The sequence below is a fragment of the Eleutherodactylus coqui genome, chromosome 13 (assembly GCF_035609145.1).
Source record: "Eleutherodactylus coqui strain aEleCoq1 chromosome 13, aEleCoq1.hap1, whole genome shotgun sequence".
NCBI classification, from domain to species: domain Eukaryota; kingdom Metazoa; phylum Chordata; class Amphibia; order Anura; family Eleutherodactylidae; genus Eleutherodactylus; species Eleutherodactylus coqui.
Window position 1 is genome coordinate 118046791 of NC_089849.1, and position 16829 is coordinate 118063619.

General features: G+C 45.9%; 1 long non-coding RNA gene across 1 annotated transcript; it reads right to left on the reverse strand.

Moving 5' to 3' along the window:
- Window positions 1-267: 267 nt before the first annotated feature.
- LOC136587994 (uncharacterized) lies at window positions 268-8184 on the reverse strand. Its single transcript, XR_010787527.1, has 3 exons — window positions 7915-8184; window positions 3755-3873; window positions 268-619 (listed from the first exon to the last, which is right to left on the reverse strand). It is a non-coding gene; the product is annotated as an uncharacterized lncRNA (long non-coding RNA).
- Between the last annotated feature and the right edge of the window lie 8645 nt (window positions 8185-16829).

Sequence of the window (16829 nt, forward strand, 5' to 3'; positions counted from 1 at the left end):
GACAACTAAATAACATCAATCTACCTAATTTGAATTTATTAAACCTTATGTGTCGCTTGTAGTGCAAAAACATCCTAAAAAGTGTGTGAGAGCCCGAACAGTTCGGGTAAATTCTGGCTCTTGAAGAGAGTGTTGTATTGGGGGGGAGGGGGGAGGGGGGGGAGGGCAACGGAGGGCAGGGTGCAGGGGGTTATAAAAAGAGGATAAGTCTAAGGAAGGATAAGTTGGTGCAGGGCAGGGAGGAGGGGACGCATAGAAGAAGAGGAGAAAAGAGGGAGATACGGAAAAGAGAGAGTGAAAGAGAGAGAAAAGAGAGAGAAAGAGGAGAAGAGAAAAAAAAAAAAGGAAAGGAAAGAAAAAGCGTCTCGGAGGAGAGCCCCCAGCGGGGCCCTTAGCCTTGATTAAGCGGGCACAACCCCGTATTCAAGCCAACGTCCGAAGCCGGGAGAGCCTCGAAACGTCATCCATACCTCCCACACAGCGTAGTATTTGGACCACTTGTCGTCACCTTTGGCTCTCAGCTCCTCCATGTACCTAATGTCTTCCAAGGCCATTGACCAGTTCAGGCGTGTCGGCGACGTCTGGGATTTCCAGAGTCGGGGGATCACTATTCTGATGGCTAAAAGAAAAAATCTTAGAATATCTTTTTTACTAGCGGCAATGGAGCCCGGCATGACCGAGAGTAGAGCGATTTTTGGGGAGAGGTCTAGTGAGCTTTTCTTCAAGGAATTGTATAGGGACTGTATCTCTGACCACAGAACTCTGATCCCCGGGTAGGACCACCATATGTGTGTGAGCGATCCTGTTTCCTTGGTGCATCTCCAGCAAGCAGCCGAGGAGTCAGGGTATATTTTAGCTAGTGACTCAGGGGTGCGGTACCATCTCGTTATGAGCTTGTAATTTAGCTTGTGATGCTTGCCCGAGACCGACATTCCGTGTGTCATGATAATGCTCCTAGCCCATTCCTCATCCGATAAGGGTTGTCCTAGTTCTTTCTTCCACGCCCTTCGGCGGCTCTCTCCCAAGTCCCGGGTCTCCCCGGTTATTAGCATGCCGTAGACCGCGGAGAATTAGCCCCTCGACTCGCGGGGGTTTGCGCATAATTCTTCAAAAGGTGTGGGAGGGATGGATAGTTCCGGGACTGTGCCCTGTGCTCTGATGAAATGGCATAGCTGTAGGTATTGGAACCACGCACCCGCCGCGGCCCCTCCGTCTCCTGTAAGCGAGCTCAGAGGTCTGACTCCCTCCTCCCATAGGAGGTCTTGAATTCTCCCAGACTGTTCAGGAGTGGTAGTCCTCCAATCCCCAGGGGGAAATCCAGGTTCCCCACAAGGGGGGTCCAGGGTCCCGGGATGGAGACCAACCCTGCTTTGCTTGCAAAGTTGTCCCAAATACGTAGGAGTGAACACATGAAAGGCGATACTTTGAACCCCCTTCTGCCTAAACCTCCCCAGAGCCAAAAAAGGCCCTGCAATCGAAAGGGGGCAGAGCCCTGTTCTAGCTCGACCCAAAGTTTGGTTTGCCTTTTGTGCATGAGGTCCAGAACCATCCTGCCTATTGCAGCTCTGTAGTAGAGCAACAGGTCAGGCAGACCCATCCCCCCGTTTTCTTTTTTCTGAGTGAGGAGTCTATAGCTCAGGCGGGGTCTAGCTCCTCCCCAGACGAACCGTGTCACTACTTTTCTTAGTTTGATGAAATAGCTACGTGGTAGCTGTATTGGTAAAGTCTGGAAGAGGTATAGAAGTTTTGGGAGGGAGTTCATCTTAATGGCGTTTATTCTGCCAAACCAGGAGAGTGTTAGCGGGCGCCACCTATCCGTGTCTTTTACTAGGGAGGAGAATATGGGTTCGTAGTTTAGGTCGTACAACTGGCCCAGGTCTGGGGATAGCTTGATTCCTAAATATTTAATAGAGTCTACGCGCCAAGACAGTGCGAATAGAGGTTTAAGTTGGGCTAGTTACGCATACTGGAGCGTTATGTTTAAAATTTCCGATTTTTGTAGGTTAATCTTAAAGTTACTAACTTTACTTTATCTATCAAATTCACGCAAAAGAGCGGGTAAGGCTCGGGTGGGATTCGTTATGTATACCAGGAGGTCATCCGCAAACGCGGCCACTTTGTGTTCAGTTTGGGTCGTTTTGTAGCCCTGGATTTCTGGATTCGTTCTAATTGCGTTGGCCAATGACTCCATTACCAGAACGTACAAAGTTGAGGATAGGGGGCACCCCTGAAGCGTGCCATTCCTGATGTTGATTGGGCTTGGGAGTTTGCCGTTCACTCGTATCTGGGCTGTGGGTTTGTTGTATAAGGCCATAATCCAACTTTTCAGTCTGTGTCCCAGACCTATTTTTTGTAGGGTGGCCTCAAGAAATCTCCAGTTAACGCGGTCGAATGCCTTCTCGGCATCAACCGATAGGAGGCATAGGGGGCTCTTTGTGTCGCGTGCCCTGCTCACTAATGAGAGCGTTCTAATGGCATTGTCTCTTGCCTCTCAGCCGAGAACAGAACCAGTCTGATCTCTGTGAACAAGCTTGGGAACAGTTGGTCCCAGGCGTGTGGCTAGGGTTCTTGCGGAGACTTTGGTGTTCACATTTAGCAGGGAAATGGGCCTATAGTTTCCGCAAGAAAGGGGATCTCTACCCTGTTTTGGGATAACAGTGATAATGGCCTGCAAGGCTTGTTGTGGGAACGGGCATTTGTCGGAGATGGCGTTAAAGGCCTTACAGAGCATTGGGGTTAAAAGGTCTCCAAACGTCTTATAAAATCGGGGCGTGAAGCCGTCTGGGCCGGGACTTTTGCCAATTTTTAGGTTTCTTAACTCTTCTGAGATCTCTTGTTCCGTGAGGTCTTGTTCTAGGGCTTCGGTGTCTGGAGAAGAGACCAGGCTGGGGGACAATTCGTGTAAGTAAGATTCTATGCTATCTGAGGAGCTATTTTGAGTCTCTCCTGAGGGGTCTGTGATGTTATAAAGCTTTTCATAATAGTGCCTGAAGCATTCCAGTAAATCCTCAGTTGCGTGGACCTTCCCTTTCTCCGGGAAATTTAGTCCAAATATGTATGATTGGTGTCCTCGGGGGTTTAGGGACCTCGCTAGCCAGCTGCTGCATTTATTGCCATATTCATAGAACCCGCCCCTTAATCTGTCCCTCATGCACAAGTGAGCTTGGTTTAACACGGCTAGGATTTGTTGACGTAGGGAGGCGATTTCTGCATTTAGGGAAGGGGAAGCGTTTGCTTTGTTGGCCTGTTCTGCTCTCTCTAGTTGGGTGATGAGGACCTTCAATTTGCCGATTCTATCCTTTTTGAGTCTTGCTCCGTGGGATATGAAGGTTCCCCTTAAGACACATTTAAGTGCTTCCCATTGTATGGGTGAGGGGGGGGGGGTCGCCTCGGTGGGTTTCAATAAACATCTCAATGGACCTACATATGTCTTCTCTGCAGCAGGTGTCGCTTAAGAGATTGTCATTAAGATGCCATGAGTTGTAACCCTTCCTGTGGACATGCCCTAGGAGGGCTCCGTAGTTGGGTGCGTGGTCCGACCATAAGGGGGTCCCTATTGAGCTTCTGGGGGATGAGTCCAAAAGACCGTGCGATATGAACAGATAATCTAGCCTCCCGTAGCTATTGTGTACGGTGGAGTGATGGCTATAGCCCCTGGCCTTTGGATGGAGTGTCCTCCAAAGGTCGATAAGTCTGAGTTCTAGCAGGCGTCTCCACAGTCTACGCAAGGCCACCAGGGAAAGCTCGGACTTACCCGAAGACGTGTCTAGGCCGGGATCCATCGCCAGGTTGAAATCTCCTCCAAGAACGATGTCGGAGCCCTCTGCGAATTGTTCTAGTTATCTAGGATGCTGAGGCCAAAGGCGACTTGTCCTGCGTTGGGAGAATAAATGTTAGCAATCGTCACAAGACGGTGACCCAGGTCTAGTTTAAGGAATAAATATCTGCCTTCCGGGTCGTTTTTTGACGCCAGTACACTGTGGGGGAGGCTTTTATGTATTGCTATTGAGGTGCCGCACTTCTTCTTTTCCGGGTGGGAGCTATGGTACCATGCGGGGTAGAATTTGTTTGTGCATTTGGGTATATGGCCAGTCTTGAAGTGTGTTTTCTGTAGGCAGGCTATTAGGACTCGTTTTTTATGTACGTGCGCTAGGATCTGGCCTCTTTTAGCTGGGTTGTTTAAGCCCCTAGCGTTGTAGGTGCAGAACAAAAGGCCCGTCATGGGGGTTGTTTGGTTATAGAGGGAGGTGTCCTTAGGGCAACCGAGACGCTGAGTAAGAAGAGTGGAAAGAAGAGTGGAAAGAGAGAGAAGTGGGGGGAGGGAGGAAGAGGTGGAGGTCTGAGGTGACGGAAAATAAAATTTCCGTTGATTGGAAACCAGTGTCCCAATCTCGCAAGGTGGGTTTCGGTCCTATGGACAGAATCGGACGGCACAATGGTGGCATCCACCCATTGGGAGGAAGAGACCTGAGAATGCCGGAGCTGCTCCCGGCACCCCCTATGTGGAGTCGTATGCTCGTTGAAATTATCTGTATTTATAAGACCTGCAATAGTTGGGATGTTGAACATGTGGCACATTGAACGTCGATAGGGGCGTAGTGTAAGAGAGGGGATAGAGGTGACCCGGTGAGATATATAGTTGCTTAGTGTTTATGGTGATGTGTGGGCCCGAGTGAGGTGGAGCAAAACTTGTGTAGAACGTTTAACATGTGGGACTATAGGGTTAGGCTGGGTGAGTCCAATGGTGACTGCAAAGCGCGGTGTTAGTCCGCATAATGTGTCAGTCATGCTGGGATAGATGAGGCTTGACACTCAGCGGCTGTTCACGGTGGTGAACGGGTGGGATGGCTTCTGTTCTTCGGATGTCTTGGTCTGGCTTCCTGACAGGGTGTTCTATGCGCTGTAATAGGCAGAGCTGGGATATGAGGCCAGTCTGGAATCGTGACCATCGGCAGTTCCAGGGTGCCCAGGAATTTGGGGAGGTTGGTGGGGGACCTGAATATCGCCGTCTTCCCGTTCTTTGAAGTGGATAGTTGGAAGGGGTACCCCCATCTGTAGACTATCCTGTTTGCTCATAGGAGTTCGATGATCGGTCTGACGGTCCTGCGGAGCTGGAGGGTACATCTAGCCAGGTCCGGGTAGATCTCTATAGGAGTGCCATTGTGAGTGAGGGGATCTTTCCTGTCACGGGTGCTTTTCAGGATGGCCTCTTTGTCCCTGAAGAAATGTATGCGGCATACGATGTCTCGTGGTCTCGCTGGATCGTCTGGCCGAGGGCCGAGGGTTTTATGGATGCGATCAATTTCTATAGGTTGGTCTGGTGGGCGTTGTAGTAGGGAACTGAAAAAGTTGCGGGCCCAGTCCTCCAGTTGTGAAGGGGCGATTTCCTCCGAGAAACCTCTTAGATGCAGGTTGTTATGTCTATTACGATTTTCGAGGTCGTCGAGGTGGGACATCATGTCTGCCATTTGCTGGGCCTGGGCGTTTTTAATCTGACTATGGGCCTCGAGCGTTGTAAGGACCTCGTCTTGCGTCTCTTCTATGGCGATTATGCGGTTTCCCATGCTTTTGAGTTCTTGTTGTATGAGGGACAGCGATTCTTTCTGCGAGTTTTCTAGGCGCTGAAAGTCTCTTTTGGTCGAGAGAGATCTTAAATGTGCCTTCCAGTCCCATTTCTCGTCTGATGAGGAGTCGCTGTAAAATGGCGTGCTGACCGTGTGGGTTGTTGTGGCCTTTGCGTGTTCCCTGTAGCTTTTCTAGCGGTCAGGACTACTACTCCTCTCGGAGCTGGGTGTCATATTTTGTGGCATTCTTGGTTGCTGGGGAGAGTTATTTCCCTCACTGTCACGTCTGTGTTCCTGCAGGGGTGACTGTATTGCTGTGGTATGCTTCCCTTCAGACACAGGGGCTCTAAGTCCTTCAGTTGTTTTATGCTCTTTATTAGAGCCATGGAGGCTGGGGGAACTGCGGGGGCTGGGGGAGAGACCCATATTATCTGCCTGTGATTGTTCCCCCTGGATGTGAAGGCACTTATCTGGCTTCTGACGATCTCCTGGTTCGTCTGCACTGAGCGGCATTCATCCGCGGGGCTCCGTTCCGCTGCTGCTGTGGGGTGTAGAGAGGGAGCGCACATGGTCCGGCGCCATCTTTGGTGAGGGGGCCGCCGCTCCTCGTGTGCCAAAGTACCGCTGTATTGTCGGTGGCTCGTCTTCTCCCGCCGACCGGGGTTTGCTGGAGGGTCTCCTCTTCCCCATGACTGAACAGGAGGCTCGTTTGTGCCGGTGAGAGGCTGAAATAGCAGGTCAGTGCTACAGGGGAGCCGGGAGCTCAGCAAGAGTGCGGCTTACTCCGGCATAGGCAAGTCACGCCCCCCACTAGATTACTTTTTTTTTGCTCTTTAAGGGATATTCCAATGTGGACTTTAATGATATATGCACATGATATGCTATAAAAGTTTGATACTAGTAAAACCACCAATACCCGCTCTGCAACACCCTTGGCGTGATTATATGCAACTAGCTCAATGCATGCACGGAGATGCGGGAATCATCCCATGTACAGATAGAAGGAATTCCAGCACTGCACTCATTCTTATAAAAAGGGAGCTTTATTAAACTGGATACATAAAGATGCTGAACTGTGATAATGAGAAACTTACATAAAACTCCGATAGAAGTGGGTTTCACTTTTTTGACTCACAATTAATTTGAGTTCTGCCTCAATGAGCCCTGGTAGGACTGTGGGAGGTGGTCAAAAGTTATGGAAACAGCAGAGCGGGTTGTCTTGCACTGGTTCCGTAACTCTCATAAAAGTGAATGGGAGCTATGAAAACAGCATAGTACAGCAAGCTACGCCGTTTTCACAGCTCCTGAGTTACGCTCACCATGCTACAATATTTTTGTACTTCTATGTGAGTTATAGAAACATTGAAGCACAGCTGCGCTCAGCTGTTTCCGTCCTCCGAGTCACCCCGGCTATCACGTACTGAGAGGTAATCAAATCGCTGGCATGTTTAGCAGAGGTGAAAATACCCCTTTAGGAGTAATGAAAATTATTTTTCAAAAATCTGAAAAAGAAAATATAGACTAAGACATTCCTGAGATAAGATGATGATGGACATTTGTAGCTCTTGGCCAAAGTACAGATATGTATCTACTGCTTGCAAGCCGAACACTGGTTCTGCTTGTCTGTCCATCCGTCTCGTTGGAGCCCCAGGGTGTATGTGAACCTTCACCTTAAATCGACAGAATTCAATGGCTATAGAAATTAAAACTTAAGCCTTAACTCCTTAAAGGCAATCTGTCAGCTGGAACACGCTGTCCAAACTGCAGGCAATGTGTTATAGAGCAGGAGGAGATGAGCAGATTGATATTTAGCTTTATGGGAAAAGATTCAATATAACTTGCATTTTATTCCTTTAGACCAGCGGTGTCAAACACATTTTTAGCAAAGGGCCACGTCAGCCTTATGGTTGCCTTCAAAGGGCCGATTGTAATTGTTAGACTGTATAGTATTAGTGACTCCCATAGTGGCTCCAGTAATAATAGTGATGCCCATAGTGGCCGTAGAAGTAATAGTGTCCCCCATACTGGCCCCAATAGTAATAGTGATGCACATAGTAGCCATAGTAGTAAGAGTGCCCCCATAGAGTCCCGAATAATATTAATGACCCCTATAGTAGCCCCAGTGGTAATAGCGACCCCTAATGACTGCAGTAATAGTAGTATTCCCCCATAGTGGCTCCAATAGGCATAGTGACCCTTATTGCGGCCTCAGTAATAAAAGTGCCCACTATAGTGGCCCCAGTAGTAATAGTGCGCTGTTAGAAAGAATGTCCCTGTGCTGCACGGTACTGTAGTAAGAAAAATGAAACTGCCCAATAGGTAAAAGAACTAACAACAGAAAGACACTTACTTAACAGGAGGGGGGTATGATGTTCAGAATCCCCCTCCTTGAAGTGTCGACTCCAGCGTTAAGGGAAGATACACTCGGGTCCACGGAGGTAAATTCCAACACTTTAATGTAGAAGACAACGCGTTTCGGTGCCCATATACGGTACTAGCACCTTTTGGCTGCTGACCTCTCCCCTCGATGTCTGCGCTGCATACAAGACGGCACACACAGACACTGGGGAAAGGATCAGAAGTCACAGACTCAGCAGCATGCCGCCAGTGGACCGGAGCTGTAGGCTGGGTGAGTGGAATACCTGTAACGTTGCTGTACAACCAGTGGGAAGCATACAATGAGTTGGCGGGTCAGATTTAGCTTGTGGGCCTTGTGGTTGACATGTCTGATTTAGATATTTGCTCATTCTGAGCTGAACAGTTCAGTGGGCGATCCTGTCAGTGATTGACAACTACCTGTGTATGACTGTACATACAGGGAAGGCTGTCAGCCACTGATAGCTCCGCCCACTGGACTGTTCTGCTCAAAATGAACAGAGATATAAATTAATAAAATACTGTATATAAGTTATACTGATTTTTTCCCCTTAAGACTATATATTAATCTGCTCAGCTCCTCCTGCTCTATAACATCATGCCTGCAGTTTCGATATCGTGTTCAAGTTGACCAAATCCCTTTAGACACACAGCCCTTTCTTTCATTTTAGTTTTTAGTTTGTCCTCCCCACTTTCAAAAACTCATAGCTCTTTTATTTATCCTTCAACATAGCTATTTGAGGGCTTGTTTTTTGTCAGGTGGGTTGTATTTTTCAATGGTACTATGTAATGTACCCTATAATGTACTGAAAGAATTAAAATAAATTCTAAGTGGAGCAAAATACAAAAAAAGAAATTCCGCCATCTTTGGAGGGTTTTGTTTTTATGACATACACACTGTGGTAAAAACAACATGATAACTTTATTTCATGGGTCCGTATAATTACTGTGATTTATCTAGTTTTTTTCTTTTGCTGTAGTTTTTTAAAAAAAAAAGAATAGGGCTGATCCCTCTGCACTGTGACAGCCCTTCAGATATTTGTAGACAGCTATTAAGTCTACTCTCAGCCTTCTTTTTTGCAAGCTAAACATTCCCAGATCCTTTAACCATTCCTCATAGGACATGATTTGCAGACCGCTCCCCATCTTGGTAACTCTTCACTAAACTTCCTCCACTTTGTCTACATCTTTTTTAAAGTGGGGTGCCTAGAACTGGACACAGTATTCCAGATGAGGTCCGACTAAGGAAGAGTAGAGGGGGATAACAACCTCACGTGATCTAGACTCTATGCTTCTCTTAATACATCTCAGAATTGTATTTGACTTTTTGGCTGCTGCATCACATTGTTGACTCATGTTCAGTCTATGATCTATTAGTATACCCAAGTCTTTTTCACATGTGCTGCTGCTTAGCCCAATTCCTTCCATTCCGTATGTGCTTTTTTTCATTTTTCTTGCATTTCTCCTTGTTAAATACCATTCTGTTAGTCGCCGCCCACTGTTCAAGCTTTTCTAGATCTTTTTGAAAAGTCTCCCTCTCTTCACTAGTGTTAGCTATCCCTCTTAGCTTTGTGTCGTCTGCAAATTTGATCAGTTTTTACATCAATTCCTTCCTCCAGATCATTTATAAAAATATTGAACAAACACTGGGCCTAGGACAGAGCCTTGTGTTACCCCACTTGATACATTCCTCCACTTGGATATGCAGCCATTTATGACCCCTCTTTGAGTACGATCACTCAGCCAGTTGTGAATCCACCATAGGCTGCCTGTCCACGGGCGTTGCGGGAGCCGGCAGATGGATCTCCACTGTCAGCCTTATCTAATAGATAGGCTGACAGCGGAGGACCACGGAGAATCGCGGCAAATCACAGCACTCTGCGATTTACTGGCCGCGAGCGGAGAATCGCAATGATTGTCCACTCGTGGACAGGGGATAAGCGCTCTCCATAGCAACGCTATGGAGAGCTTGAACTGCGTTCCCCATGGCCGGATTATCGACGTGGGGAACGCAATTCAAACTCGCCCGTGGACAGGCAGCCTAACAGTTGCTTTGTCAATTTTATATTTGGTGATGTTTTTCAATAAGATACTTTGTCAAATGCTTTACTAAAGTCAAGATATACTATATCCACCATATTTTCCTGATCAACCCAGTCGGTAATTCTGTCATAGAAGGAAATTAGAGTAATCTAGCATGACTTGTTTGTTACAAACCCATGCTGGCTCTGGTTAATTACTCCATTTTTATATCCAAGTACTTGCATGCATGCTGTTTAATAATTTGTTCAAAGATCTTTCCCGGTATAGAAGTCAGGCTCACAGGCCGGTAGTTTCCTGGATCCATCTTCTTCCCTTTTTTGAAGATAGGGACGTCATTTGCCCTTTTCCAATCTTCTGGGACTTCTCCTGTTCTCCAGGAATTTTTAAAGGTTATGGCGAGTGGTTCAGTAATTACCTCTGCTGCTTCCTTTAGTATCCTAGGATATAATTCCTCTGGACCTTGAGACTTTTAAGTTAGCTAAGTGTTCCCTCACCATTTCTCTGCTTATAGATAGCCTGTATTCTTTTATTCCCCCAATAGCACAGTGAAGATCAGCTGATGTTCCATCTACTTTCTGAGAGAAAACAGATACAAAATAGGAATAAAAAAATTTGGCCTTCTCAATTGCCGGCATTTTCTGACCACCATACTTTTTATTTTTCCATCGACACAGTTGTGTAAGGGTTTGGTTTTATGGGACCTCTAGTAGTTTCTATTGGTACTTTTTTGGAGTACATATGACATTTTAATCACTTTTTATTAATTTTTTTCTTGGGAATTGGGGTGACCAAAAAGTGCAATTCTGGCGTGGTGGATTTTTTTTCAGACAATGTTCACCGTGCGGAGTAAATAATTTATTACTTTGATAGATTGGACTTTTATGGGTGCAGCAATATCAAATATTTTTCAATTTTCTTTTTTATTATAAATATGGTAAAAGGGGAGGAGTTAAACTTTTAATACCTTTTATTCTTTCTAGTAATTAATAAAACTTTTTCAAACTTAATCTAACATTTTTTTAGTCCTCCTAGGGGACTTGAACTTACAATCGTTTGATCATACCTGCAGTATAATACCATAGTATTATAATATACCAAAAGTGAAGCAGACTTCCTCCACTTCAAATTCATGCTTAAAACTTATAACCTAGCCCCTCACCATGCCAAACAAGTTTATTTCACCTCTCTTGTCTCCTCACTATCCCACAACCCCAAACAACTTTTTGAAACCTTCTACTCCCTCCTCAGCCCCAAAGAACAGACCTGACTGCTGGAGAACTAGCTGCCCATTTCAAAGAGAAAAAAAAAAATCGACAACACTCGAAAAGAAATCTACAAAAACTGCATGGTTAGCCCCGATTCCAGTTTCATCAGCACTACATCCAGTACCTACTCACTATCTACGTTAGAACCAATGACAGAGGAAGAAGTCTCCAGGCTCCTTTCCGCTGCCTGCCCCACCACCTGCGCTAGCGACCCTCTCACCTCCTGCGGTCCCTTTCCCCAGCTCTCATTACTCACCTCACCACAATCCGCAACCTATCCTTAACCTCTGGCATTTTCCCCTCCTCCTTTAAACACTCCATCATATCCCCTCTGCTTAAAAAAACCAACCCTGGACCCAACTAATGTTGCCAACTATCGACCCGTCTCAAACCTCCCCTTCATCTCCAAATTACTAGAACGCCTGGGCTACTGCCACCTTACAGGCTTTCTTTTTGACAACTCACTCCTCGACCCCCTCCAGTCTGGTTTCCGCTCTCTACACTAGACCAAAACTGCCCTTACAAAAGGAACAAAATTACCTGATGACTGCAAAGTCGAGAGGTGATTACTCCCTACTCATCCTCCTTGACATGTCTGCTGCATTTGACACTGTCGACCATAACCTCCTTCTCACTATGCTCCGCTCTATTGGTTTAAAGGACACTGCTCTCTCCTGGTTTTCTTCCTACCTCTCTGACCATTCTTTCTGGGCCTCCTTTGCTGGTTCTATCTCCGCTCCACTTCCTCTCTCTGTTGGGGTACCCCAGGGCTCGGTCCTTGGTCCCCTTCTCTTCTCTATATATACTGCCCCAATTGGACAAACCATCCACAGATTCGGCCTCCAATACCATCTCTACACTGATGACACCCAACTATACACCTCCTCTCGTGAGATCTCTGGACCATTCTTCCAAAATATCGACTGTCTGTCCGCTGTCTCTAACAACATGTCCTCCCTTTTTCTCAAACTAAACCTCTCTAAAACTGACCTCCTTGTCTTTCCACCTTCCAATCGACCTCCCCTCAACATCTCTATTCCAGTGTTTGGCACCATCATAACCCCCAGACGGCATGCCCGCTGCTTTGGGGTCACACTGGACTCTGACCTCTCCTTTACCCCCCATATCCAATCTCTGGCCCAAACATGCCACATGCACCTCAGAAATATTGCTAAAATACGGCCGTTCCTAACAACGGACACGCTAAAGACACCCGTGGTTGCCCTCATTCACTCCCAGCTTGACTACTACAACTCGCTACTCATTGGCCTTCCCCGCAACAGACTCGCTCCACTCCAATCCATACTAAACGCAGCAGCTAGACTCATTTTTCTATCCAGTCATTACTCAGACATATCTGCATTATGCCAGTCGCTGCATTGGCTGCCCATCCACTGCAGAACTAAATTTAAACTCCTCTACCTCACTCACAAAGCTCTGCATGGCGCTGCGCCACCATACATCGCCTCCCTACTATCAGTACACCACCCAGCCCGCTCACTCCGATCGGCTAACACCCTCAGACTAAACACCCCTCTAATACGAACCTCACATGCTCGCCTCCAGGACTTCACCAGAGCAGCACCCATCCTCTGGAACGCTCTACCCCAAGGCATCCGGACAATTCCCGATGCACAAAATTTCAGACGTGCCTTAAAAACGCACCTCTTCAGGGAAGCATACCAAATCTCCTGACCTAGTCCCCCGCCCCTGCCTATGGCGCCCCAACCCCTTTGCCTTCTAATAATTGATCTCCACATAAAATCCCCTATTGCCTGTGTTCCCCATGCCTTGTTTCCCCCCCCCCCCACCCCTTGCACCTTCTGTACCACCCCCAACCCATTTATGTCAAACCGAATGTACCTCACATTGTAATTGTTGTATTGTTTTGCATGTATCCATGCCTGAAAGCGCTGCAGAATAAGTTGGCGCTATACAAATAAAGATTATTATTATTATTACTACTACTATCATCCGACAGGCAATTTATCAATCCATGCCACAGGCATAAAGCCACTGGAGGCTTTCAGAAGGCCATAGGCTGCCATGGCAACCAAACGGCACCCCAGAATCTCATCGCAAAAACGATTGGGAATTTTACAGGGTTAACAGCCACAGTAATCATTCATGCTGATTGCGGCTGTTACTGGCAGGTGTCAGCTGTGAGAAACAGCCAGCATCCGCATCATATGCAGCACGATCGGCTCCCGATCCTGCTACATACAAGCCCCGAATGCACAGGATGTAACTGTATGTCCTATAACTGTAGTTACTTAACACAATATCTCAAGGGTGTATTCTTTACTCAGAGTTCACTCTTTTGGGGTACTGGTCCTCATAAAGCAGAAACAGCTGTATATGCAGCCTTATTGCTGAAGCTACATTGGAGAAAAGTATCCAAATTAGCTTTCTTCTAAAAAAAGAAAAACTTGCTTTGCTTGTGCCACCTATTGGAGGTCGCCATCCTGTATGTCAATGTCTGACCTTCAAGCAAGGCTTGCAACATGACTATAAATAATATCTAAGGCAGGCAGCATTCTGTATACAGATGTTTCAGACTATTTACCCTTAATTAGCACAAAGCACTGTGTTGGCTAGCTGTATAAGGTGCTCTTGTTGCTACATTAGGGGATACGGGTTCTCATTAAGGACACCCAGCTGTGCATGGAGTCTTATTGGCAATGCTCCATGGGAAAACAGTATGCAAATTAGCTCTTTTCCAGAAGAAAGAAAACAGTCTTGCTAATGCCAACTATTGGAGGTATCTACCCTATAAGTCAAAGTCTGGCCATTTTACAAGCCTTGCAATAGGTAGCACTAGTGAGGCAGGGTTTTTTTTCCCTTCTGGAAGAGAACTAATTTGCATACTTACATTCTAGTCAAAAGCTTCCTAGCCATTCTTGGCCATTCAGACAGTCTTGATACACTTAATTTAAAACAAATCTTAGTACATTAGTACTAAGGTTTATAATACTCATTATTTTAACTACTCTAATACTGCTCCTATGTATAAAACTATAACTACTACAATACTGCCCCCTGTGTAGTTATAACTTCTAGAATACAAAAAAAAAACATTTTCACAGAAGCAGGAGAATCAACTGGATAACTACAAAAAGGGGGGTTTCACTGTCAGGATTCTTGTTCGACTCTAAAACATAACCTTTAATAGATGTAAAAATAAAAGAGATAGGCTTAAAGGGCCAATCTTCAAAGGGACACACAAAAATAAAAATTCACTTTCCAGAATCCCAAATAGATGTGTGGGCAAAAAATGAAAGGGAATAAGAAACCAATAGAAAAACTAGGGTTTGTAGAGAGACCGAATCCAAGGATGAATAAAGTGCTGGTCATCCGGATAATGAAACGGTCTCTAATAACCGTGTTCCTGTAACCACAATGCGAACAGAGTTTCGGTTAGACTAAAGTGTTCCATTGAGGGGTGAACCGAAAATCAGTGTCCGTTTTTAGTATAAAGCTCAAAAAAAGATTCGGCACGGGACAACAAGAAGGATTCGAGACTGAAAACCAACTGCAGCGTAATTCGCTATGGCAGGGTTTCAAAGTTAGAACAGCTAACGAATCCAAACAAAAGGTATAGCTACAGCGATAATGGAAACTCAGGGAGGTTTGACGTGTTTCCACTAACATTCATTTAGCTTCGTCAGGATCCAAAGAGAGGTGTAAAATAAACCTCAGAGCTATTCCTAGAGAGGATCTAGTAAAATAAACACCGATCCCTAAGTTAGAAAAGGTGGACTAGTCAATAGGTAAATAAGTGGGTGATAGACAATGCTATCTCCTAAAAGCCTCTTAGTAATGTTAGCTTCTAGAGCAATCCCCCACCCTAATCCCACCAGCAGGAACAGAAAACAAAAAATAGCAGCACCAGCCCTTAAGGTGGGCTGGCGGCTAATGAAAGCATGGTGTCCCAGTCTGGTTTAAGTAGTGTCTCATGCATATGGTTTGTTATCTGTGTTTTCTCACCCCGTCTTATATTGCCCAAATGTGCAAGGATGCGGCGTCTAAACTCTTGTCTGGTCTTTCCCACATAATTTTTACTATAAGGACAGGTGGCCATGTAGACTATGTGTGAAGTGCGGCAATTGAAAAATTCTCTGATCTTGTAGGAGATACCGGTGGATGCGCTCGTTGCCATATCTCCCTTGAGTATATTTTTGCAAGCCTGGCAATCTGAACATGGAAAAGTTCCTTTGGGCTTATATTGATTAAGCCAAGTGGACGGTTGTAAGGCCTTCAGGTGACTTTTCACCACTCTATCTCTGATGTTTCTCCCTCTTCTATATGTTAACAGAGGTTTAGATGGTAAAATAGAGTTTAGGTCAGCATCTTCGCGTAGTATTCCCCAATACTTCGTCAATAAATTTCTCATATATGGGACACCATTATCATAAGTGGTGATTATGCGCAAATGGTTGTCGGGTTCTCTTTCTTTGGGGGTGAGTAGGGTAGACCTGTTTTGTTCTAATGAATACTGATATGCTTTTTCGGTTGACTCTTTAGGATAGCCTCTACACGTGAATCTATCCTTAAGGTCCAGGCTTTTTTGTCTGAAATCGTCCAGCTGAGAACAATTGCGCCGCAGGCGCAGGAACTGGGCCTTCGGGATGCCGTTCTGCAGGGAGTATGGATGTGCACTCTCCCACGATAGGAGACTTTTTGCATTGCTACTGTACTTCCCTGCTATTACCCAAGTCTGGATCTACCCTCTCTGCATAAGTGTCTCCCCCTTTTTCTTGCTAATGCTCCTCTACGTAGTAATCCTACTCCGCATAATAGCGTCCAGTTGTGTATACCCATATTAGAACATCTTGGACCCCATTGACGATCGAGGGGTACTTTGTATCCTTATGGGATACCCCCATAAGATGCCCCCTCTATAGGATCGCCATATTTATATTTACACCTCCATTTTTTCTCGTTCAGGCTCAACGCAATCTGTTTGAATCCTTTTAATATTAAGTGTTAATAATGTCTGGGCTACTGTATGGGTTGTACTATATAAGTTTTCAACCCTTTTGTTTTCATTAACACAGTATGAGCCACTCCTTTATAATACGACTTACATCCTATAAAAATCAGAGGCCCCTGATGTCATGGTATTGGCTGAACACTTTTACCATAGTCCGCCTATTAAGGCATCACTATAGGCCATTCATTCATTGTCATATGGCGATCTCATCACGAATTAACAACATAGACCTCAGTAATTTACTGTGTCTCTGCCTACATAGGTGTGAGCATGGGCTATTCATTCATTCTACACTCCTCGGCTGCCTGAGTCACGCGGGGATCAAACTTGCAACCTTCAGGCGCTTACACTCTGCGCCACACGAGGCTGATGATTAGGATACTAATGCAATATGATTATTTCTGGGAGCGTTTTAAAACAGATACCGCCCATTGGAAGGGGAGTTTCACTATCCCTAGTTCTGATTGGCCATCTTACATTGACCCCCTGGGGGGGGTGGAGTTTGAGACACTACTTAAACCAGACTGGGACACCATGCTTTCATTAGCCGCCAGCCCACCGTAAGGGCTGGTGCTGCTATTTTTTGCT